Source organism: Ischnura elegans, chromosome 3 (genome assembly GCF_921293095.1).
Source record: "Ischnura elegans chromosome 3, ioIscEleg1.1, whole genome shotgun sequence".
Classification (NCBI taxonomy): domain Eukaryota; kingdom Metazoa; phylum Arthropoda; class Insecta; order Odonata; family Coenagrionidae; genus Ischnura; species Ischnura elegans.
The window spans coordinates 40,990,747-41,017,306 of record NC_060248.1 but is presented as its reverse complement, the minus strand read 5'-3'; the positions used below and the strand labels follow the sequence as shown (position 1 = coordinate 41,017,306).

At 38.1% G+C, this 26,560-nt stretch overlaps 1 protein-coding gene across 2 annotated transcripts in view; it reads right to left on the bottom strand.

Annotated features, from left to right (window-relative positions):
* The window catches only part of LOC124155687, a 98,609-nt gene that overhangs the window by 13,322 nt on the left and 58,727 nt on the right, over window positions 1-26,560 (bottom strand). The window lies entirely within an intron of this gene.

The window sequence follows — 26,560 nt, the reverse complement described above, 5'->3', positions numbered from 1 at the left end:
TATTTATTCTTTATTATCCCATTCGAATTATAACCATCGATCATTCATAAAATGTAAAGCAGATAAAAAACCTTCGTTGTGTTATTAATTCGTGCATAAAGTGTTTCCTCCATTATGCGTTAGAAAGCAATGATGATAAAAATTCCTACTTTTTAACAAAAAACTTGTTACGCACACTACCAAATTTCCCTGATCTGATAAATACGCGATTTTTATCTTTGGGAAAGACTCGAGATCTTTTTTCTTTATGTGCCTTTTTTAGATCACCTATTCAGTTTAAAAAAAATTGAATTTGTAGTTTTACAGTTGTTACAAAAAAACCGATCGAGGCATGAGAAGAACTTGCCCTTAGACTTGATGTGTTACGTATTACGAAAGGTGCTCATATTCACTACTTTTAGTTAAAGTCAAAACACTTAGACTTGCTTTTCATTATAATTATCATTAATAATAATATTTAATTATTATTATTATTTATTATTCAAACCAAGCCTAGTGGAATAAATACTACGGAGTCTTTACATAAAGCAGCATTTACGCTGGGCCAGTTTTTACGTTAAACATAATCTGTTTATAATGTACAGTATCACCTTGAAATTTCCATGGCTTGATGGAAAATAGAGATCATTTTCAGCATCTACCTTTGTCGTACATTTAAAAATACTGAGGTTAAATTTGCGAATTAATAATAGAGGTTAAGTGTTGCGAAATGTATACTCTGTGTACCCATTAAGTTTTAAGGTGATAGCGTTCGCTTAAAACTAAAAAAAAACGCTGTCCAGCTAAAAGTAATGCGTACTTTGAAAACCTTGAGAAATCAATTTCGAATTGGGATGAGTCGATTCCACTTTTTGTCAGTACCAATTCCTTCAAATCGAATCTCTATTATCGATTTCAATTCCATTTATTCTATAGCCATACTAACAGGCGGGATATTGAGTTGTCAGTAGCATTGATGTTATTAAAATTTAAAAATTGGATAGAATAAAATAACAGAGACAATATAGTGGCTGTAGCAGTATATTTAAAAAAAATAGTGAATCAGAATTATAGTAATATACCCACAAGATTTAATAAAATAATAAACACTTTCACTGTTTCAGACAAATATTTGTTAAATTAATAACGTACAGTAAGCCATGGTTCAAGTATGTGGCTGCCTTGTTACCCCAAGTTTGTTGTCTATTTTCTAAATATTTATCTTTCTGGAATAGATGGACTCGAAATAGACTTTAGGCGATCGATTCTCGATTCCGATTCCGTGCCTGAGAACAATAGGGTCGTTTCCTTCATCAAAGAAAACGAAAGGCATTGATTTCGATTCGTTACCCACTATTAGTGGATTCATAATATACTAATTATTTGGTTTTAGAAATCCCAGTTTAGACGAATGGCAATGGTCAATTTTAACCTCATTTGAAAAAGGCCAGATTGGCGCCCATGCGTTGCCACTCCACGTGACGTCACAGGGACCTAGTTTCTATACGAGTAGATAGGAGTTTTACATCGTCTGAAATTACCAATGTATGCATGAGACACAGAGCTCAGGGAAACGTCTCTTAATAATCACCTTTTAAAACTGGCTAAGGTCGGAAAGTTTTCTTCGTTTGATAATGTATTAATAATCCTTATTTAAGTCAAACGCTACCTGCTAGCAGGGTACTCTGCTACCTGCTAGCATCCTGCGTCGTATCGGTGCTCAAAGCCTCGCCCAAAGGTAACCTCACTGCGGCAGCGTGAGCCAGAACGACGTCACACGGAGTTTTCCCAGCATTCGTACTTAGCCGTCGCGTTTTTGCGCGCTTGAAAATTTTCAATTTTCATTTAATCGCGGAAAATAGTTATCGTAATTTAAAAATCTAAAAGCGTGAAATACGTACTCCAGGAGTAATAATCTTCCGATTTAGGCAATAAAAAAATTATAAGAAACCAACCTATTGGAATTGACTCATCCCCAATTTTGAAATACCCTATATTGGATCACAGGGTCCATAGGGGACGACAAGTGTGGGAGGGTTTCGGGATGATTTCAGCGGGATCGTCGGCGAGGGTCCTAGGGGCGTTGATAAGACGATGTCCGATGTCGGGATGCTTCGTGACGTGCGTGAGGCTGGAATTAGCGGCAGTGGGTGGGATGGGTCGGTGGTGTGCTCTCCCGGGAACCAATCACGTCGAGCCTCGAGGGGGAAATTGTCGCGGAGGAGGAGGCTGTCACCATGGAGACCCAAGTCAGCGCGCAGATATTTGATTACCTTTTTTTTTAATCGATGGTAATAATCTCTCTACCTAAACACTGTGGGATATTAAAGTCATGCTGAGATAAATGAACCGATAGTATTTTTCGTTTACATTATTCGTTGATTTCATTTCCTGGCTCATTGTGAAAATGAATCGTTTAAAAAATATATTATTCTCGCTAGTTGCGGATCCAGAGAGATAAAATCAAAAGAACTGAGCGTGATGGAGGGGAATTTTTCCATACTTAAATAAACACTGGCAACTTTGCACGGTAAATAAACTTTAATTCCAAATTTTAAAAATCCTCCCCTAGTTCTATTGTCCTGGTCCCTCTCAAGTGGTATTCAATGTACACCAGAGGAGGTGGTAATTTTTCTTCAGTTTTCAAATATATACTGGAGAAGAGAGCCCCAAAAACCTGGGCTCCCACCCTTATCCCCATCCTGGATCCATCTCTAATTCTTGCTGAAATACCGTTGATTTCACGGTAAGTTTTGTTCTTGTTGCTACCATATACAAACGTAATAGTGTTTCAAGTATCTATATGCACAAATCCGTATGATTTCCTGCGACGTTCTCCCGCAATCCAATGATATAACTTCAATAAACCTTGAGATTCTGCTCACCGTTGGTTTATAAGACGGGTACTCTAATCATCGTAGCTGCATAGTAGGAGTAGTGATTTGCGATCCTTATGCGTTATGACCTTTAAAGGATGTCATCGCTGTACATGACGCTAAAATTAGTTCTGCCGCGATCTAGGAAATTAGCATTGTATCTGACCTTCACAACGTTCTCCTAGGATATGCGTAGAAACCAGGCACGGACGTATCATTCCATTAGACGGGAGCTTTATGCGCACGTCCCCTCCTCGCCATTTTTGCTGTGCTTCTATCGGACAGCCACAATATTGCATTAGTTGATACTTCAATTTTATCTCTTATATTTAAGATTTAATTCCATTTAGAAATAGAATTTCCAAAGGGAAACAAGCAACGTTAAGGATGGAAGTGGACCGATGATAAGGGATAAAATAGCCGATCTACGCGAAGCTAACTTTATTAGGACTCATGTGTTGTATTCTAGTATAAGCAGGAAGTTATTTCTCAAAGGAATTTTGTCATATTTAATTCCTGTTTCATGACCTCATAGACAGCCATTAAAGTCATATTTTATTAAACGCCATATTTACGACAACTTAATTGAGGGTTACCTAGAAAATCGGTACTTGTGTAGTCGAATAGATTGTTTTTATGCATCTTGGATAAGTTAACAGTTTAAATATTTCTTATGGAATTACATTTTCGATCTCTAAGAGATCGTAAAATTGTGTGTCTTATATATTGTTCCTATCATTTTAGTTGGGTAAAAAGCATTTAAAAATTCAAACATGCATGTTTTTAGAAACTGACTGCCCTTGTCTCCTTTATCATAGGCAGGAATTAAAGAATGGTAATAATCGCTGAATCAATTTTAGTTCTCATTTATGCATTTTAGGCCGGTGGTAAGGAAGGAACATAGGGAATATGAAAGGGCTATCGTACAGAAGAGTGGATGGGAGAGCTGCGTCAAACATATCTTAGGATGGTTGACTTATGATGATGATGTTTAAGAAACACAGAAAATTTAAAACCTGATTTGTTTCCTCTTTTAATTTCCCAGTCTAGTTTATGACGTTTTTTACCTGCATTTGTTAAGTGTAATATTCATTGAAATTTGTAATAATTGATATTATTGGTAAGCTTAGAGGTATCATTCATAATTTTCCTCAATCACTGAAAATTTCAAGTTATGAGGCTCAATTCAGATTATAATTCGGCTATTTACACAGATTTTATCCTGACCAACAATGGAACTGCGTGGAAATTCTGTATTTTAATGCTGATGAATGGCTAGACTGGTTTTAGGTATACTTCAGTTCAAGGTTGCTCTCTGATTTGATTTCTATGATAATTTTTCAAAGTAATCATGATAATAGAATATGAGTTCCTCGGACGTCTGCATCCTCCGTTTATTTAAATGAAGAGGAAATCGATATGGAAGCTATTGGTTTCCTCATGTCCATTCCTCACGTACGCACTGAGCGCTTTTAAGTGGGTGGACGTCCGACTAATCGCGTGTTGCGATTAGCTCCCGTCGACTAACGAGACCCAATTGGTGTATGGTCGTTACCTCCGGAGAAAGATAATCGGAAAATCACGGATTTTAAATGAGCTAGCACCGATGAGCCGTCAATCTCCGTTGTTACCTAAGCAAGGTTCAGATTTTCACTCGATTTGAAGGTACTGAGGATTTCTTAGGAAGATTCTGAATTTAAAAGTACAATAAAATTCCTCTCACATATTTACACAGGGTGATTCATGAGGAATCTGGAATACTTCAAAAAGGTGGTAGGGAAGTCAATTTTAAGCATCTATTCGTCCATAAACTAAGGGGTCGCGACACCTTAGTTACTCCTTAGCAATTTATATTTGAGCTTCATTAAACGAGACGTTTGAGCGATTATCCACGATTCGATTGCGCAATCCCACCCGTTTTGGGATCAGTTGTTTCATACTATTACAATGGCACATTTTCATCCAACCGAAATTATTTATTGCCCTTAAAGATTATTTTTTTTTGGCTGTATTAGTACCCAAGAAAAACCGTTTTCATGGTAACTACAAAGTCCACCCAAAAAATGTTTCCGTTGCCTTAGCTCAGTAACTAAAGAGTTGCGACCCCATGTTATGGACAAAAAATGCTTATAATTGTCTCGCCTACTATATCCTACAGTATTGCTGATTCCTTTCGAAACACCCTATCTACAGGTATGATATTGTATTTGGAGGCGGTGACCGAAAGCTGAAGTCAATTGCGCCATCAGGAAAGGATCGGGATGGAAGTGTCGAGAGAAACCCGGCGTCCGCATTAGCCTGCTCTAAGCGAAAGACATCTACAGGACCACGGCTTAACGTCCCATCCGACGGACAGAAAGTTATGCTTGAAATGCTCTCTACATATCACTCAAGCAGAGATAGGGCAGAATCTGAAAAATCTCTGCCGCCGCCGAGATTTGAACCCAAGTCTACGGGGTGGGAAGCCAACACTCCAGTCACCTCACCAACCTGATCCCCCCTCTCTAGAAGCTATGGTATTTATTTCCCCTAGAGTTTTCGGATCTAGTCTTCAAAAAGATGCAGTAGATTCCTCAGTTGCGTCGCGGAATATCCTGGTTTGTACTGTTTTGTGGGTTTTTGTTGCAGTGAACGAATGGATTTAATGTTTCAAAACTCGAAAGCTCTGTCGTCATTTTTAAAATGCTATGTTAAAAAAGAGTAAGGAGATTCAAAGGTTTTGATTGTATTTAGTAAGTTTTAGTGCCATCGAATTCCAACGCATCACCGAAATGATATCTCAATATCTGCCTAAAGAGCTGTAACTGATGCGTGGGTATCATGACAGGTTTTATGCCAATATTTTTTTCTAACCTGTTGTATTTCTGATAATAATTTCGGTTTATTCTAAGATCACCATTGTTTCCTCGCCCTCCATTTAGTGACTGTTTAACTTTTTGGATTGATAAAATTTTACATCGCGAAAAAGATTTAACCTACTTCAAAGAAAATCTCCTAATTTTTCTAATTTTATAACAAAAGCTCGTCAAATTCTCAACCGGTATCCATATGGAAATATATACCTGTTTGCAAAAGAAAAAAAATTTGAAAGATACTCATTGCAGAAGTAAAATATGAGTTTGAAAGTGATCCTTAAAATTATGAAGCCGCTATGTATAAGCCAACGGTTACCAGAAGCTCTTTTCTACGATCATTTGTAAGCCAGGCGATTGACTTTCACTCGATAATTCATTGGCATATTCACTATATTACTTTCCGGAAGTTGTCTGGCTCACAGCAGTTCACTCGAGAGTTTTTCTTAGTTACCGGAAGCTGATGGTGGAAAACTCTTGGTATGAGAGGTCACAAACTCAAGGATATATGTTTATTCAATGATTAGCAGTTATTTTCATGCTCGACCAGGCTTAAAGGCGTTTCAAGCGGGTATGCCTCATATAAAATCAGCTGTTACTCATAAAATGCTTATTTTGTAGCACGTTCATTTTTCCTGACGGTGGAAATGTGAACAAGGCCATCCTCCATATGGAAATTCGAAAATAAGTAACCTGAATATTGCATGAAAAGGTTGGAACGAAAATATAAATATCAGTGGTAGCTTATTAAACATTTAGGTATATATTAACATTTTTTTAAATTCACTTTTTAGTTTAATACCTTGTAGTTTAATTAATTAATTTGTTTGTTTCATGGCACAACTATGTCATCACCATTAGTCAACAATGCTAATATTGGTTTGACTCAGCTCTTCATTCCTCCCTCAGCTACTCCAACACTACCATGTTGTCAACTTATTACTTATGTGGATATTTCGACTCTGGAGTGGTTGTCTCACATTTTAATATCCATGTAGGAATTACATAATCGTTGTATGTTGGCAGTAATCATAATTAAATAAAGATTTCGGTATATTTTCTAAATAAAAAAAATCTACACATTTTTTTCTTATAAAGGGCTACTGAACGATGTAATTCAGTGCTTAATTTTGCCCCCCAAACCTCTGTGGAGGCTTTGGAATTGGGTTAGACGCAACGTATGAGATGATGAAAGATTCTAATCATCGTCCTTCTTGATTACAAACATGGAAGTTGAGTTTAATTTCCCCTGTTGATAGCAATATAAAAGTTTCTATACTGTTGCATGTTTCGCCGGCGGTGAAACTACATGTTGATTAATAGTGAATAAAATAGATCATGAAACAAAATCCCTTTTATCGACTTTCTGATGATGCTTCTGAATACTCTATTTAGAGAATTTTCGGGTAATTCAGTGCATTTTTCTGGATTTAGAAGTAATAAATTAATGTCTTCATACATAATCAAAAATTTAAATCGATACCATTCCAACTATTTCAACAGTTTCAGAGACTTCTAAATCCTCTTATTTGCATAAAAAAAGTTTTATTCCTATTTTTTTGGGATCACTTTTCCTTACTAAGCTTCGTATTTGTAAAATACCATCTTTAGTTACATGCTGAATCATATTCGATTCGAAAGGGCTTGGAAAGGTAAGAGAAATCATGTCTCGCATATAGATTTGAGTTAATGGCGAGTCATAATGAAAGACCTTTCATTGATAAATTTTAGATCATTCTCTAGTATAGGTAATTATAGGAACTCAGTCTACCCATCCGTGTATTATCTTAACCAAGGGTGCTAGGGTGTGCAGCATTCCATTTTTTTAAATCAAGTCCAGTTCTGAAAGTCAGGTAGCTACAAAGTTTCTGGTATTCTAACTGTTATACTACGATTAATTTTTATTCATAGAAATATTTTGGTGACATGTGAATTCTATACTTGATTTTTTTAAAGCTTGTGGGAAAAAATAATTAATCAATCAGGCGCAGATGAACTTCGACACCATCGAGTCATCGAGTTTGTAGTGTTACTTAAGTTTTAGAGAACATAAAATAATGAAACTATAATTTAATATGCAGAAAGATACACTTGTGTAATGATTACCTATCGAAATTATACATTTGTTAATAGAGATAGGTACATTTTCTTATGGCCCGCTGATTGATAATATGACGGGCCTTTGTCATCTCGTAAACATTATTATGCTTACATTTTTATGTATTCCTAATTGTTGTTAAGTAATTCTACTTTACTGAGGTATATGCCAAGCTAATTAAATTTTGATTTAGAAAGCACTTTAAAGACAAATATAAAGTTCCCATAACATGAGGTGCCTCATGAAATCTCAGAAATAAATTCCTCGTGGGGAGGAATACTCATGTTCATTCTGTGCACACAGGTGGTGTTGTTTCTCTAAGTGAGTCTAAGGGGACGAGTGAGAGGATAGAGGCGGGGGGCTATTATATGTTTAATTGCCGTCGGACCTCGAGCGGTGTTTGCCTCCGAAAGCTTTCTCTTTCTTTCTCCCGCGACGAGAAAGATGATCGCGTTCCCGTCTTATCTCTCTCGCGTTGTCGTGGCCTTTTGTTTGCCGCGAGAAAGCGCTTCGGAAGCTGTCCGAAAAGGGAAGAGCCGCTTCTTCTTTTTCTCCAGCCGCGGAATCGCGATCCAAAGAAGAGGAATTACGACTTCCGGCCTCCGAGAGATATGAGCCTAACACGGCAGTTCGCGACTCGTCCTCCGCAGAGGTGAATAAAATAATTCCGAAATTTTATCCTCCGGAGCGTTGAATCAGCGGCGGAAAACCAATTTCACGCTGACCGCTTCGATTGTTATCGTTCTCGGGAATTTTACCTTAAGAGGCCTAAGCGAAATCCTGAGTTATGTGGACATTCCTTTTTTTAATTATCGTAATTTTGTAAAAAGGGGAATAAACTTTATGCTAAGGGAAACCTAGTGATTGAAACTGCGTAGTAACAGTGGGATTTAATTTTTAAATGGGTAAAATATTATGGTACTCGTATCCTTGGCATCGAAAACTTTCCATTTCGGCCAACTAATCTCCTGAAATTTGGAAAGTTGCCGAGAGAATCCATTAAAGTGGATGGATTTCAAAATATTTAATTCATGAAACGAGCAATATATATCTCGATATTCGTAACTTCCAGTATAACTGATCTATATATGCATCTAGTCGAAATGTCAAATGATTTTAATGCGACCTCAATAAGTTTTATGGTACCATAAAATATTGCTTACCAAAGAGGAATATGTGCATTCTTCTCTCCGATTGTGGGCTGTTAATTTAGTTTTAAGTGTTTTTTTTTTGCTTCAAGCTTAAAGTATTTATGTGAGTGCTTTTACCATTTGTTTGAGGTATAAATTTAAAATGTCGATTTTGATGGAGTATTTACCGGAGATGGGCTATTTAATACAGCATATCAGGGAAGAAGTAAGGATAGCAAGAAAAGGGCAGGAGTAGACTAGGATATATAGAGAGCAGAAAAGGGATTTAGCCTTTCGAAAGTGATGGGGGAATATAAATTCAGAAAGGGGATACAGGAAGGGTGGCGCAAAATTCTGTATGTAAATCAAACATTATCTGGTATAATATGTTTAATAATAATAGGTCCCCTTAATGAAAAGTAGTTAATGCAGTAACTGTGCACCTAAATTTGTGGAGTAATGGAGAATTTTTATCAGTAATTTTTAGAATCACATTTTATACGGCTTCAAAATTGCTATCTATTTGTTAAAAATGTTTTATTAACAGTTTATATAGTACCAAAAACTCTTAAGTTTTGAAAAAACTGCTATATTTTTCACTGCGTCAATATCTACCTCAATAAAGCATGCGGTTTATTAAAATTTCACCCCAAAACGAAGAAGCAGATCCTAGCCGCCGTTTCCAGCATTGACTCACTGCCTCGGCGTAGTGCTCATCCTCTATTTCTCCTCGTGACATCTCTTCTTTGTTTTCCCGAGTTCCCATTGTCTCCGCTGCGGAGCACGATCGTCTCACGGGGGTCTTTCTTTCACCCTCTCTCACGCACTAGGTCACACTCACGCGAGCATAATAGGCCACCCTTCCTCCTCTTCCCTTCTTCTACGCTTCTGTTCTCATTGCTCGTGCGGGGGAAATATCTAGTCCTTTGCATAGAACACTGTTTTCAACGCAGTGGCACATCAATAGTACGATATATTCGTGACTCGACTTCTTCATTACTAGATTTTAAGGCCGTTTTACACGGGGCACGGAATTGCGCTGGTTAGAGCTGCATTAATTTCTAAAATGGCGTGGAATTGCGCGTATGCATGAGCGAAATTATAACACGGGCTATTTTGCCGTCTCGCATCCACGCATTCTCGCATGTGTTCTAGCAATTCACCGCTTTACACGACGCAATTTTGATTACGCCTACGCACGTACGTCATACTGCGCAATTCCGTGTACGGTGTAAAACGGCCTTTAGAAGAGAGCCCCACGCATGTCCTGAAGCCTCCATTACTTTGTAGTATTGCCGACATTTATAACTCAGATAAATACATATTGAATTTTATTTTTTTATTTAGACTTTGTTTATTGATTAAATATTATTATAAGTTTTTGACAATTGGCCGACTTTATCGAAATGGTAAATTACCAGGGTATTATTCCTGATAAAGGTTTTTCGGTAAGACCGAGGAAATATTTAGTCATTTGCAAAGGACACTGTTTTCAGTGCAATAGAACATCAATAGTAGAATTTCCCCGGGACTAGGCCCTTTGATTACATGAATTTAAGAGAGACCCCCCAGGTATATCATAAAATATCCGATTCTAAGTAGTTATGTGGACACGTGTAACTCAAATAAATACCTACTGACTATTAGTAAACAGCGGACCATTATAACTTTCAGGGTCAAAATAGCCCTTAATGGAATCATCCCGTTAAATGTTATAGCGAGACATAAAAGCCAGTGGATTATGCGAAAAAAATTTCAGAGAGGCAAAAGGCATTTATTAAAGACTTTTTCTAGTTTGAATGAGTGGAATGAAAGTCCTGATGACTGTGAATGAGCCCACATGTAATCCCCTTTCATGTTTTGGTCATTAAAAAAATAGAATGCTGTGATAAAATTGTAAAAATTTACAATATACCCTCATCTAGGGTAATTACCTCGATCGTAGGTGAATTCCAATCCATACACACCCTGACCGTGGGGTATTATTATTATATTATTCTACCGATAAAATTACTTTTGCTAATTAGCCCATTCGCATGAATGCATTCAGTATTTGAATGGCACCCAAAATATCCTGGAAGGTATTAATCTATCTACCTCACACGTTCTCCAAGGTGAAGATCGTAAGGTGAGCATGGCTGGAAGGTGCTCGCATCAAACTGGTACTGCGCGCGGCATATCGATGAGAGCGATAACCCATCTCCCGCGAGGATTTCAAAAGAGCGGGCTTGACAAGCGAAACAACTTTATAAGACCGGCATGTGGAGACAAGGACCTTCTACTCTAGCGACCGCCACCGTTTCATTGTCAAGCGCGCCACCGGCCAACTGTGATCAATGGGAGAGATTTAAATGCGGGTCTTGGGCAACGAGAGTCTGGAATTAAGGTCAGAAGACGAGGCGTGCGAAGTGTATCAGAAAGATGCGGCGTTGGGGGTCAAAGAGATGATACAATCGGTATGGCGGAGACATTTTTCCCTTGGTCAGATATGATCAGAGGATTTCTGTCTTTGTCCTCGGATAGAATAGGTGTCGGATTTAAGATATTGTATGTTGAAAGGATTCATCGAAGAGTAACCGCCCGGAAAAGAGGTCCCTTGAGGTAAAAATTGTTATTCATATAATGTAATAATTGTGACGGTTAAATTAGCACTTTTTAACTCCAACTGAATGATTCATTTTGTACCAGTAAAGACGAAAATACCATTGAACCAAACTGTTCATTCTTGCCAAATTTTTGTCAATTGGCCCACTTTATGTGTTGAACAGCGGAAAATTACCAGGGTACTCTCAAAACTATTTTTTACTGTTTCATTATGCTATGGAATCATTTTATATAAATATAGTGCTTTTACTTCATTCATACCCTCACTTTGTCAAAAAATGACAAATAATTATAAAGGGAAGCAATTTAGTTTCACCTCTATCCTTGCCCATGCACTATGACACAATACAAATATGTGCGTCAGCTACCATAAGCGCGACTAAAACATCTATACTCTTGCCGCTGTCGCAGTGAAAGGATGCAAGTGGCCTTAGGAATTTTCGAAGCCTGTCAAAGTCGAGCACAATGACCATAAAAAGGTCTTAATTTCTTGAAAACTGCGTCACGATGCTGGTCTCTTCCTCTTCCCATTAACTTGGGAACAAACAGAGAGCGGTGAACCTTCCTCTATTCTCGACTGCGGCTCGCACAATGCTATGTCAATATTTTCTCATTTAATTTCACCGGCATTCCAAAGGAGCAACCGCGATGGGCTCCTGCCCAAACTCGGAGGGGAAAAACAAAGGAGAGTATATACATCCACACCATTTCCCAGCGTTCCTTCGGCTTTGTCTCATTGTCATTTGCTCTCTTCACGAGCCGGTCTCCATGGGAAAATGAGCAGACGTGGGAGCAAGTGATAATGGTGGCTCCCCTCTTGTCTCTCGGGTCGACAGCATCTTCAGGGGCTGCACATTAACAGAGCGGAGGAAGCAGGGACTGTAATTTAACCTACCTTAACCCTCCAGCAGATGATGTGATTTTTTAATGTAAAAACTTCGTGTAGTGCTTCAAGAATTTCTTGGATTAAGTAAGAAGGCGAGTTGGCAATGCGCAAGGGAAACGTAAAGCTATTTGCAGAAAAACCGCTTACTTACACTTGATCTTAATCAGCACATAATGCTGCTCAAAGTAGTAGTGTAACCATGAAATACTGGAAATATTGTTAATTTTGCTATGATGCATAGGTTTATGCACAAACGGGGATCGGGTTGGTGTGGTGGCTAGAGTGTTGGCTTCCCACCCGGCGGGCTCGGGTTCAAATCCCGGCAGTGGCAGAGAAATTTCAGAGACTGCCCGATCCCTGCTTGAATGTTGTGTGGAGGACATTTCAAGCGCAACACTCCGTCCGTCGGATGGGACGTTAAGCCGTGGTCCCCTTGGCGCCTTTCGTTAAGAGCAGGCTGACGCCGACGCCGGGTTTCTCTCCACCCTTCCTTCCACACCCTTCCCTCATGGCGCAAATGACCTCAGCTGTCGGTTGCCTCCTCCAAATACCATACCTTTATGCACAAACGTCGAAATTTTTAAAGATATTGCTTAACTGTTTTTGGGTTATTTTTACCCCATTAACCCTAGCTTCTTTCATATTAAAAATGCTTCGCATACGTATTTCTTTTATTAATTTTTTCGATTCAATTTCAGGTACTCGGTAGTTATTATCCTTTGAATTCCAGATCAAATTTTATGCGTGGAAACGTAAATGCCTGTTGTACCATTTTCTACTTCACTAAATTTCCGTTTACGATTTGTTCTTCCCCAATAATCGCGTTTTAAACTTCACGTAATTATTATATTGTTTTTCACTTTATCTCTCACTCATGAAAAAAAGACGATCTTATCCTAAAAATACTTCCTAAAATAACACAGCAGCAAACTCAAATTGCTTAGTTAGGAGTGTTATGTAAAAGATCAGCTCTTTTTTAGTATAATCGAAGTTAATGACTATGAATGCAAACGTACTATTGCTGAAGTTTTCCCGCCATTATATTATCATATGAGCAGGAACGTGTTAATTATGTCTCTCAGGTATAGCTTAATAAAGATATATTTCTCATCTTTACATATATTCTCACTGAATGAGAACGAATGTTATTCGGGTCAGTGGTTTTGTATTTGGTTCTTCAAGCTAGGTTAATGCGCACTTCCGGAGTGCATGATGAAGTATTCCCTGTGTTATAATTTATACCAAGGCTATTAGCTTTTGTGTTCATAGCAGGTTATTATCGCAACGAATGAGAATATAATAGGTGTAAGGTTTCTCCAACTATTGGGGGTAATGAGTGGCACAGGTTTGCAAAGCTAAATCTCCTATAAGCTCTGTAAGTTACTAACATACATAAGAACACATTCTCTAGCTATAAAAGGTAACCTATAGCATTGTTCTATTAAAAGTGGATACAAAGCCCTTTTTGCCACGCTCGCACGTTTCCATAATTTGCTGTTTCCAAGAGGCTAATTGCTGCTTCATTTAAATAGTTATCAGCTATCTCATGGTTGCGCTTTGTAAGATAATGCTCCATGATATTTTTTTCTTCATTCATGCTATCAGACTCTAGTTGGTGTACATTATTATATCCGGGAGAAAAAGAGGAACTTAACATCAAAGCAGGCTATTGAAATCTCATTAATTCAACTCCTTATATTAGTAAAAGACTTCTAAGGGTAAGTAAAAGACATCTTTGTGTCCCCCTTTCCCTACAATCAATGCAAACTTTAGAATTGGTACAGCAATACAATGGTAAATGAAGGGCCATTTGTGTCGGCAAGTTTAGTTTTCATAATTACGGTTAAAATCGAAAATATTTTTACCTGCAAACTATTTTTTTTGCTTTTCTTGCGTTTGTTTTGGGTAAACTCAGCAAGTTACCTCAACCCTACGCAGAAAAATATTCCAGTTTAGTGAGAATTTCTTCAAAACGTGTTTGCAAAAACATTAAAAATAAAATTTTCGAATCTCAAAGGTTTAAACCACAAAGATCCAAGCCGACACACTGAATCAGATGCAGCGCCAAGCTTGAGTCCGAAATATCCTTGGATGGAAAATAGATAAAACGGAGGAGATGAGCTGCATCATGAATCCCAAAAAGGACTGGTAAAGGACAAGTGAAAGAAGCGAATAAGAGATGGAGCCGAGGAAGGACGATTATGCCTCGGGAGTCACTTTTCATTTGAGGAGCGTAAGGCATTGGAATGAAGGCCAGGATAGGATGGGCATGAACAAAGTGTCTGGATGATCGGTTTTGGCCATTAATTTGGCATCAAGAGGAGCATCTCAAGTGAACATGTGAGCGTGATTTGGCAGTCATCTCTGGCGTATAAATTTACATCCTTCATGACGCTGGGCCATGCCGAGGGGTTGTGAATGGGATTTGTCAGCCACACCTTCCATGACGAGAGATATGAAACGCTGCAGGAATTATGTATAATTTCATGGAGATGGCATGTTTAATTGGTGTTCACTCATTAAAATTTTACAGAGTAAGGTATTTAAATTAATTTTTACGCAAAATAATACACATAATAGTTTTGATGGTGTCTGATGACCCTCCTACTTTTTCTAGTGGATCAAATTAAGGTGAAAATCGACAAATCGTCTCTCAGCCTTATTTAAATCGTAGATTGAATTTTATATTTAATCTTTCAAAGCAATTCACCATTATTTTTTGCCTTTATTTAGCCATAGAATATATCGCTATTTTGTCTAAAAATGTCTCTTTGCTTCTGAATGCATTTCCGTTTATTGAATTTACATCGAAAAAGACAACTCAAGAGACAAAGAATAGGTATGGGGCTGTAGAATTTTATCGCATATAACTCTAAGGAAAATTGCACCTGAGTAATATTACCGAAACGCAGGTTCACCTACAATTTATGAAATAAAGGGGCCATCGACCTTTGTGAATGAACGGGTGTTTGGCAAATATTTTTACGAAACTGCAGAAAAATCATCTTAATTTTTACAGTTTTACTTTAAGATTGTTTGAAATTCGTTTTGTGACAGCATGAGATTCCTTTAAGCTTCTGCTAGAACGTCTTTCAGAGGCCATCAATCCCAGAGTTAAAATTTATGCACCTGGCATATTCATTTTTTTCCTGCAAATGCCGGCTATAAATCTGCAACTGCGTTGTAGTATGCTTTATTATTAGAAGCTATTATTTATTGCCCAACATCTCTTTGTAAGGTAAAAATATATTGACCCTATTTGGTTAATTAAAGAAATGCATCCTTTTTAGGACGATGGATGAACTACTAATGTAAATTTTTTTGTGTTAAATAGTTTTTATCCGAAATTATCTTCGAGTATTCGTGAAGATGACAAGTTAAAATTTTAGAAACTAAGATACGCTCGTGCACTTGCTTGTTTCATTTTATCAAGGTCCCAGCTTGTTCTTGCAGTGTAAGAACGCAGTGGGAGAAAGTAGCCGAGGCGCTCGAAGAAATCTAACAAGATTCTTCATTCTTGCTTCATGAGTGTGGGGCCTAATTTCACCGCAGGTTCACGTTAACAACATTAAAGAGGAGAAGCTAGCGTCTCAATTAATCCCACGGAGAACATAACGTAAGCGCGTCTTCCTTACTACCTTCGTCATGGAGAGCGATGTGTTGTATGTTCATTATCACGTTTCGCTAGTTTCTCTTCCGTGAGGTCGTAATTACATGGTGACCGTCTTTTTTTCCTTCAACCCCAATGAGGAAATTGTAATTGCAATCTTGGAGCGTGCTGAAGACTAGCAATGTCGGAAAACGATGCCTACTTTCTAAACCAATTTTTTTACTTTTACCTGGTTATATATTATGGTTATAAAGTTAATGCCCGTGAGGTGCTTCTTTGTGCTGCTTGACTTGCCCGAATAATGGGTAACTACGTAGTCACTGTGTGCTTACAAGTTGCGCGAAGCCTCGGTAGGATTGTGCTTACCACTATCTAAGCCGAAGAATGATAAATAAGAAGACGCAACGCGAATAATATTGCAAAAATATAGCCGCTGAGTGTATTATCAGCCACTTCCTTCCAATGGATTTTGATATGGTGAAATATTGGATTTTCTCTTAGTAATTGTTTCACTATGAAAAAAGTTCAAAGCACACCATTTTATTTTTTAATGAAATAAAATATTTCGAAATGAATTGCTGAACAAAAGGACAAATATCTTCAATATGCCTCTAACGAAGAAATATATTCAAGCTAACAGTAATCTTAGAATAAGCAAAGGAACTACTTTGAATCAGGAACTTGGCATTGTAAGAGTAGGTCGCTAGATGCGAAAAATCTTGAAGTAATGCCTCCAATTTGTTCCGTTTTATTCAATGAAAAATGAATTTTCAGTAAATACATGCGCTATTGCCCTCATGGGAATTATTGCACTTACTTTTTCTAGTTCGTGAAGAATATGAACTGTAAAGCCTATCGGAACTCAATGAAAAATGGATCAATTTCCCGAACATATGGAATGAAAATTATTTATCTTTTAATTCCGAAAATGGTAGCTTATTTCATGCAGGTTTACCTTTTTACCCTTGCATGTCGTTGTAATAATTTGCCATACAAGATATCGAGCAAAGTCTCGGCAAAACGTATAATTTTACATGCAGTGCCTTGTTTCTCTGGTTATTTTATTTATTTTCTTCATTTCTTCAGGGTTTTTCCTGACTCAACTTCCTTGATCAAGTCGCTTTCAATGGTAATATGTAACGCAATATATTAATTTATTTATTACATTTTGCTATAAGTAGGCTATTGCGTAGTGGCAGCATAAGATTTAAACAAATGAATGGCAAGTTAAACTATCTAAGAACAAAGTGAAGAGGCAGCAAATACACCAAAAGCATAAAAAATATATTAATTCTAATATCATAGAACTAACAGGTGAAGATTGACCCAAATAAACCAATTTCAAGCTCACCTTAATAAACCACAAAAGCATCAACCAACAATAAATGAACACTCATTCTTAAAATTTTTATTATTTGTGCGAAAGATCTTAAAAACATCTTCAGATTGCTCGTTCCACTCCTTATTTCCTCTATGTAAGAAGTTTTTTTTTGCAAAATGGCGACTTAGATGCAAGTTCTTTCTCTGTTTACATCTCGAGTCTCTTGTCTTCTACCTCCAGTTTCATACTTTCTCGGGAATGAGAATTCACTCTCTCTTTTTTTTGAATCGTCTATTACCACGTGAGGAGTGCCGTTACGCCCATATTACACCCCCACATTCACCTCGGGCTTGGTACAAATGGGAACGGATTTAAATGAGCGGTTATTACAGGAATTTTATTTTAAACCGTTTTATTTCCAACAGAATGCCTGCTGAGCTCAGAGGGACTTAAAAATTTCGCTCTTCGCCGTTTTCCATGAAATTAGCATCAGGCACTAGGTTATGCATACCCCCAGGTCGTTCGCAGAATTTCAAATTGGCACTTTTGATATTTCGCGTAGTTCGCGTTTCTTTCTACCCGAGGTCTCAAAACCGTGTCCGCAAAAGCGTTCTATGGAATTACGAGCAATTCAGTGCCCTTATGGGCAAATTCTCACGGTAATGGTTTTGTGAACTATCCAGATAAGATTCGGTTCAGAGTTTTTCGTAAGCACTTACGCCTACGGGCAAACGTGCCGCAACGCTTAGTATTACTGAAAATCACTCGGCTTATCTTTAAAAGATCAAGCATTTATAGCGTGTGGCGTTTTCGTTTTATTAGACCTATAAAAGTGAGGAGGAGACAATGGAATTTCTGAACGTTGAGCTATATCTGTGTGGCTTTGTTAGAGTTTGAAAATCACTTGAGAGGGATAATTAATTCTGTGAGTGAAAATCGAGTAATTTATCGTTGTATAGATTTGCATTTTAATCATATAGTCAAGGTAATCGAATACTGCAATATGCGAATACTGGTATAGAAAATGGTGATCCTCAAACAGTGGAAAATTGCCATTTTCTTCATAAAGGTATGAACTGGCAGGTGAATACTGTTAGCCTGATTACTTCGACCTGATTGCATGTGAAATTCCAGTCCGGAAAATGTACAGCTCATGCTATTTTTATCGGAATCTGTGATTTTATGATATTTGTGAGTGGGTTTTACGTGAATCTGGTCATAGCTTTATAAGCAGATTAGGTCCTTTAATCCCGAAAAAAAATCTCTTTTCACCAAGGAATACTTTAAAATATGCTTGAAAGAATAAAAAAGGAATGACTGCGGAAAATTGCCCTGCGTAATGGCAGTCAAACTTGGGAATTTTGTTATTTAACTCAAATCACGTTACACATGTTACGTATGTGTCGGCCTCGAAGGCAGGCGTGAGGGTAAGCCGAAGGTCGCAGATTCAAGTCTCACCTGGTTAGGTTGCTCCTATCTGGGGTGTGGATGTTAGTGTATTTTTAGTAGTTAAATATTATGAAAACCCCGATTTCAAGGCCAAATAGTGATGTCGGTAATGTGGCAATAAATAAGCACGTCCTCAGTTACATTTACTTTCGTGCCTAAGAGCCTATTTCGTGCCTTTATAACGTTCGTCAACTTAACTTAAATGGCATCACCTGGGCTGATGTACCCAACTCTATATTATTTTTACGATGATAATTGCCAAAGATAGCATGTAGGTGCTTCGATAAAATAATATGCTGTTAAATATTTGTAAAACTCACAACGATAAAAATCGAATCATCATGCTATAAGTATTTCTTCAATTTCCCAAAATTCCTGCACACAAGGACAGTAACTTTTCACCAGGCCATTACGATATTTGACTAAGAAATTGGACGGAAATATGTATCTTAACACCACGTTTGCCTGGCCTTTTCAAATATATGAATGAATTTGGTATTAATGTAAATGTTGCTTATGTTTGTGCAGTGAGTAAATTCTAAAAGGGCATTAAAAGCCACGTGCCATCATTTCGGAAACGTTTCCCAAGACCCTCTTATACGTACAGGATTAATGAGGTAACAACTTCCGGAAGGCAATGGAATAAGGCTTGACAAAAAATAAGGAAAACCGGTCAAGAGAGCTGTTCGTTATAACAAATATCGCAGGGAACATTTCAAAGAGCACTTAAGAAGAAAAGAGAATGTAGTGCATGCCCTAGGGAAAGTTGTTTTTAGCTCGATGAAAGCTGATTATGTATTTGCGATGCTCTTTCCAAGTTGAAAGATCTTAAGCATTGATGTGGTGCGGTAAAAGTCTTTCTGAAATGCTTCTCGCCATTTGTAGGCGTACAACGATGAGCTCAGAGCGAATATACCTCTCTTGAGTTCTCTCTCTTTTCAAATTTCGAGCCTAATCTTTCTTGCCCGCGAATAAATGAGAGGTGCTTCGAAGCGGTAAATCCGTCATCATTTCGCCAATCCACTATGTGCGTCTGCTTTGCTTTCGCCGAAGACAACGGCACACCCACCGCAGCGCACCACAAACGGGAGCGTAACGAAGGCTCCGAAATGGCCCGAGGGTGAATTCAGTTGGCATCGTAATAAGTTTGGGTTCAAACCGCAAGGCAAGAGGGGAAGGCAAAGATTGGCCCATGGAAATGGAATTGCCGAGAATCACTTGTCTCCCCGTTAGCAACCGTCTCAAATCTCTTCCATATCATTTTCATCCTTTTTAGTATCGCCGTTTATGGCGAACTTAGGGAAACTTTAACCACAACACATGAGAACGCGACGGGTTTGAATCTCCTCACTACGTTTCCCCGAGCAATTCCAATAGATCTTCATGCCTGTGGCAGAATATTTCCATTGTGGGTACGGCTCTTTATTTTACTCACTAAGCATAGGAGCGTGTAGAATTTTATCTCTTAACTGACTATTCATTGTAGCCTAGCAACCGTCTCTAGCCAGACGTGCTTGTTGATTACTCAGCGACAGTAAAAGACGACCCTATCCTACTCCCCGATCTTCTTCACCTATATGAATCGCTAACTACTGAAAGGCATCATGTCCAAGTTGGGCGATTTTGCTTTTTTCTTCTTTAAGTTGTTTCGAGGTGCAAGACGCAACGTTTCCTCCTAAAAGGAAACATTTTACGCGAACATATACTCGGTGTTATTAGCAGGACATGTTTCCTTTTAGTAGGAAACGTTTAGTCTTGCACCTATCAACAACTAAAATAAAAAAAGAGAGACATCGTTCAACTTGGACATGATGTCTTTCTGCAGTTACCGATTCATATGAATACAATTCCCTCGTGTCTCTTGTGGGACATGGCGAACGACTATTCATATTTACTCTTCACTCCATAAGTAATGGGGGAATGCTGCAGGCCACTTTTCGAGTTAACAATGATTCCCTGATCCCTGATGCTGCTACAACATGGCTTATTTCGTATAAAACATGGCTATTTTTATCACGTCAATGCCGACTAATTTGATGCATTTGTATGTAACCTGAAAATACGCCTGGCAGACAGTGTCAGAGAGGATGAGAGCGATAAGTTAGTGACTTAGGCAGGCCTTAGTGTAGTCAAAGGCAAAAACTTAATGCCCAATCCTGAATAGCATTTAATTGAAGATGACGTGGGTTTAACTAAGGTTATCTTTTAAGAATTCTAGTTTTAGAACAACGTTTTCCATTCTGCCTTTTGCACGCTTATATTCATGAAAGGAAATCATTCCTATGTAACCCATTCAGAAAGTAGGTGGCAGTATTGTTCAATTATATCGAGAACTTGGAGAATCAAAAAATAAATTTATTGCTATGTGAATATCCTCTTATCAGAGGCAGCAATGGGAACTTAACCGTCGAGCTATTTCTGGTACAATTTCCGCTATTCCCGCCGGCAGTTGGCATTGGCAAGCTCAGAAATGGGCTTAAAATTAGGCCGTCGTATGGGCCTTTAGATTGGTGTAAGTAATTTCCAAGACTTAGGTCCAAAGTTTCGATTGGAGCTGCACCACGTGTGCTGTGCTGCGATTTGTGGCCATGAGAACAAACGGTGCTTGAAATAGGACTCATTTCCAGCAGATACGTCGGAAATGGGCAAAAATTTCTGTTACCGTAATAATCCCGAGTCAAGGCGTTGCCCTTGAGTTGGTTTAAGTTTTCCGCGGGAAGCAATACAGCATTCTTGATGCATTAAGTCACGTGGTATACGACTGCACTTAGAGTCAAAGATTTGTTTGCATGCTTGAGAAATCATCCCTTTACGGCGAAATGGAAGAGCCATAATTCCTATGCGCTCAAACTAACAAAACTGCCCTCTGCCGGTCAAATTACCGCAGCCATTTAGCTATCAGAAGATTTCTGATGTCTGCGATTTTCAAATTAATAAGATGATGGAGAATATGCTACCCCTTGCATTTGTGCTTTGTTGACGTTTAATTGTTCAGCAGATATTAATATGGCGGAATGGTAAATTTATCGATAAAAAACGTACCCTAAATTAAAAAATACTTAAAAATTAAAAAAATAATTTGAGGAAAAATAATCTAGCGTTTTTTGACTAGTTTGATAATTTGCCAAGAAATAAGCCCTTTTGAATAGCTCAATAATTTCTAAATTTTTGTCAATTATACCTGTAAATTCACAAGATATAGCTAAGAAAATTTATCAAAACATTTATTACAAAGTATTTTCCTTCAGTGAAACAGGAAATAAATAATATGGCTTTAGTTAAAATGGCATTCAAAATCATAAAATACAGCCTGAATTAATGTCTAGAAAAAGTTATGCCATGGCAAATTATGTAAACCGAAGCATATTTCTTGTGTTTGGTGGACTATACTGGGATACCTCCGCATATAACTCTTACTGTTTTTATTAGTGGTATTGCAGATTCGTCTAGCATGAGATACGTTCTTGAAGCAATCAAGTTTTTTTCGTTAACGGAGGCTATTCAAATCAGTTGGTTTATATAGCTTCAGTCAACGAAATAAAATTGAATTTTAATAGCACGAACTATGGATTTGCATTTCTTTGCAAGCAGAAATGTGCTGATCCTAGTTATAATTCTTTCATAACTTACCAATCTCAATGCTTCCAGGCTATATAATAAGCAGAGGAAATTCCGACAGATTCTTGTGGTTCTCAGAGAGACCCTGCCTGAGAAGGATGTCTCTTGTCCCATGAGCGTGAGTCATAGGTCTCAAATGTTGGAACCGGACTCCGTCGCTCGAAACCACCGTGAAAAGAAAAGCATGCTGGCGCCTTGGGTGACGTAAGTGACTGTTCTATTGTCTCTCTCCCAAAATTTTTTTTTTATAAGATGGTCAATAGCATGCGTTAGAATCCACCTTTAAATTTTCATTTCCTTCTGTTCCCTGAGAAGATAAAACAGGGATACCTATTACAGAAGAAGTTCCTTTAGTCGGCTTTTAGATGCATTGTCATCCACCGGGCATTTGAATGGGATAACTAAAGTCGCCACTTGTGTGATTGACGGACAAAACGATTAGAGTTGGCCTGTCTCGGTGGCGGTTGGGCAAAGACCTCGCCTGCCAAACCGTAGGTCGCGGGTTCGAATCCCGCCTGGGTAGGTGGTCCATATCTAGGGCATGGCTGTTGGTGTCGTGCTTTGTTAATCCTACCGTTGTAAAGGCCTCTATGTGACGTTTACGGGGAAGCTGGAGATAGATGAATAAATAAGAATTTTATGGGAAAATATGTTATAATAGGGAATGCTTACCGACATTTTTCTTCTTGCTGATGTGATATTTAAAATTCATAATTTTTTAATGCTATTCCTAGCTATTGCAAACAACATACAATAAAATATTGGAAAAAGAAGTGGTTCAAGCTGCACTTATCGCCATGCTGCGGAAAATTTTCTTATTCTATTATTTTTATTATTATAAATCAATTTCTTATTGGTTGGAATGGGCCTCCCACTATATAGTCCCCTTGAGATAAAAGATTGCTTAAGTTTTTTCCCGTATTGCGCCAAAACTCAGCTCCGATGAGTTCTTATTTTTTTCGAGTTCTATTCATTTTTCCTTTATCTACGACATTCAGCTTCATTGTGCGAAAAAAGAGATGGGTTATTAAAATAAATCTTTATATCATCGTTACATTATTTTATCTCACAATCCGTTTCTCTCAATCTCAATTTTTCCATATTTTAGGTCACCAAAGTTTTTAAAATATGGTTTACATTTATTTTTTTTCTGAGGGAAAATGTTTCCTCTCTTCGTTATACTTGGCCAGGAGTGCCATTTTCACCTAAGCTTAAATGATCCTCCCTTTAATTTCATCGATATGGGAATAAGAATACCATGGGTACTAAATGCAAAGCATACATACGCATTGGGGTATATTGATTTCGTTCTTGAGGATCATTATCGGAAGGACTTATGCAGAAGCGCTTGCGCAAGCCCTTCTGCAAAGACTTATTAGGACTTCGGGAGACAGTGACCATGACTGGTTCGAGACTATTTAAAATGCATAACCAAAGAAAGAGCCGACAATGAAGCAAGGGACGTTCGGGATCATTCCGTACCGGAATCAGCCTCGAGCGATTCAAGCACGCCTTCCGCGACACTGAATCTTAAGACGATGAAGCACTCCATGGCATTCATGAAGATATTCACTTTCGCGGAAGATATCTTCACTCTGGTGCGGAAGAGTGGTGACCTCTCGTATTAACCTCATAAGGGAAACTAGTCGCTGCGGCCAGCTTCGACTCTATAATACGATAGCCCTGAACTCAATCGGGGACACTTCCTCGTCGTCTTTTGAATCGTCTCTCCTGGCTCGAACAAAATTCACCTCTTTTGACGAGTCAATTTTTACCTTGTACACTACGAATATGGGTATCTGCGACCATTGATGCGGTGCAAACGAGATTATGATAGTATTTAAGAGACAGCTAATATATTCTAAGTTAGAACAGTTTAAAACGACGCAATGATACTAGTGTTGTTGAAGAGTCATCTTAGAAGTTGCTTTCACCTATATTTACCTTGACCCAATGACGTTTGTCTTGTACTAATAATTAATTACTTCTACGTTGAAAGAAATACCATAAAAAGGTAAAAAAATAGGCCAGGGTGGACGTGGAAATTAATAAGTAGTTATCCCGTCTCCATGGCTTCGTTAGTGATACAACGGATCAAGGTTAATGAGTTTGCATTAATCTCTGTCTGTGTACTTAGTTAAAATATGTACATATGTAATAATAGTGTATATAGCACTCAGTTAAAATTATGAACACTCTGCCTTCAGCTAGTCACTATTTCTATCACCAAACTGGACATTTTTCCTCGAAGAATCAAATGAATAATGATACTCGTCATTCCATTGGATGTTGAGAAAGTCTCCTTCCCTCTGGATATAATTGAACCACGTGACCATACTCGGTATTTCTTTTGACTCCTTCCTCCGATAACTAATAGGCGTTGTGTTTTTTCAGTCTCCAAATCCCTCCGAAAAGTAAAAAGGTGCCAAAAATGTAAATTTTAGTTTAAAAATACTTTTTCCGATTCTAAGTATTTACAAATGAGTTTAGTTTAAGGAACTGGATGGAATACCAAACATAAATAGTGCCCGAACTAGATATTATAAAGTTAACAAATCAAAATAAATTAAAGCCCTATTAATCTATATGAAGACTAAGCAGAGGAATTATGACAGGCAGTGGTGCATTGAGTAAACCCTCCCACCAACGTCCCTTCTTCAACTATAGGTTTTTAGACGTTTCTCTTCCTATCCGTTGTGGTACAGATGCATGGTGCAGTTTTTAGGAGGCTCCTACATGAGGGGAACGTCACTGTCCAAAATTATAAATATATTCTTAAAGTTTTTTGAATCAACTGATGAAAAAAATTGCGCTTTCCTTGCCATATTCAATGAAACTACATCGGAAATCCCACGAAAATCAGAACTTTTACATAAGGCTCAAGTGAGGATGCTGAGCTCAGCGTTGTAAAAACATTAATTGCCACTAGAAAAATAAACTAACTACTAACTATAAAAATAATCTAACATAAATCTCTTCATATCATAAGGATAGAAATAAACCGCTGTCATATAACCGTGCTACATTTTGAATTAGTACCAAATTAAGGCTGCAATTGAAGCCAAATTATGAGCTTGAATTTGGAGCCATGGTGGCCTCGCTTGGCTTACGTAAGCATTCGTTTAAAATATAAGCATTTAATTGACCAAAAATTGTGCAGATAAATTTATTTTTAATTTTTAGCATCAATTGATATTATCATAGGCATATTTAGGGGAAGGGCAAGGGGGTACGTGCCCCCCGCTACCCAGACACTTAAAAAGCGACAAGATTTTTCAATACAGTTATCGTTACGTTCGTTTTGTTTTGCATATGATGGAGCCTCAATCATTTAATTTTCATATTAATGACATTCATATAAAAATAAAGAGAATATTTCGTACAGTAATTTTTGTATGTTTTTTTAACGTCAAATTTGAGGAGACCGTTTGCCTGTCAGACCCTTGTGCCCCTCCTACCAGAAAGTACCCTGGATCCGCCCTTGGGTGATGGTATCAATGAAAGCTGGCTATTAAAAAAAAAAAACATTCGAACATTATTTGTTTTCAGTTGTTTAGTCACGACTCTTCAGGGATGGAAAACACCTTCGAAAAACTGTTTCGGATATTTTCCTCTCTTACGGCCGTTGCTTGGCGGTTACCGTATCCCGTTATGGATCAAATTTCCCTTTCTGCCGGATGCACGCTTCAGATTTCTCTTTTGAGTGCCCCTGCCCCTTAATCGCGCTCCCAGAATGACACTGCACAAGAGCTTTCCAGAGCCTCATTTTATAATCTTCTAGGCGAGAGCCGAGGTGTTTCCTTGATCTCATCCCTTACTGCTCATCATCGCACACTTTTAGCCCCAAGACCGCTCCGCATATCTCTTAACTTCCTTCGCCCTACGTTCGTCATTTCGTCCAATTGTTTGCAACGGTTTTTTGCCCACCACTTTGCGCGGGATGGAAGCGAAGGATAGGGAGTGTGAGATGGAAACATCGCGATGGAGACGATTGTTGTTTTCCGTGTTATTGGACTGAAATCAAGTTCGCGTTCCCTCCTTCCCCTCTCTACCCCCTCCCAAAGCGTACGTGCTAGCACGTCCTCAAACTTTACTGCCGTCTATTTAGTCCAAATCGTAGCGTCCCGCCGCGTCCGT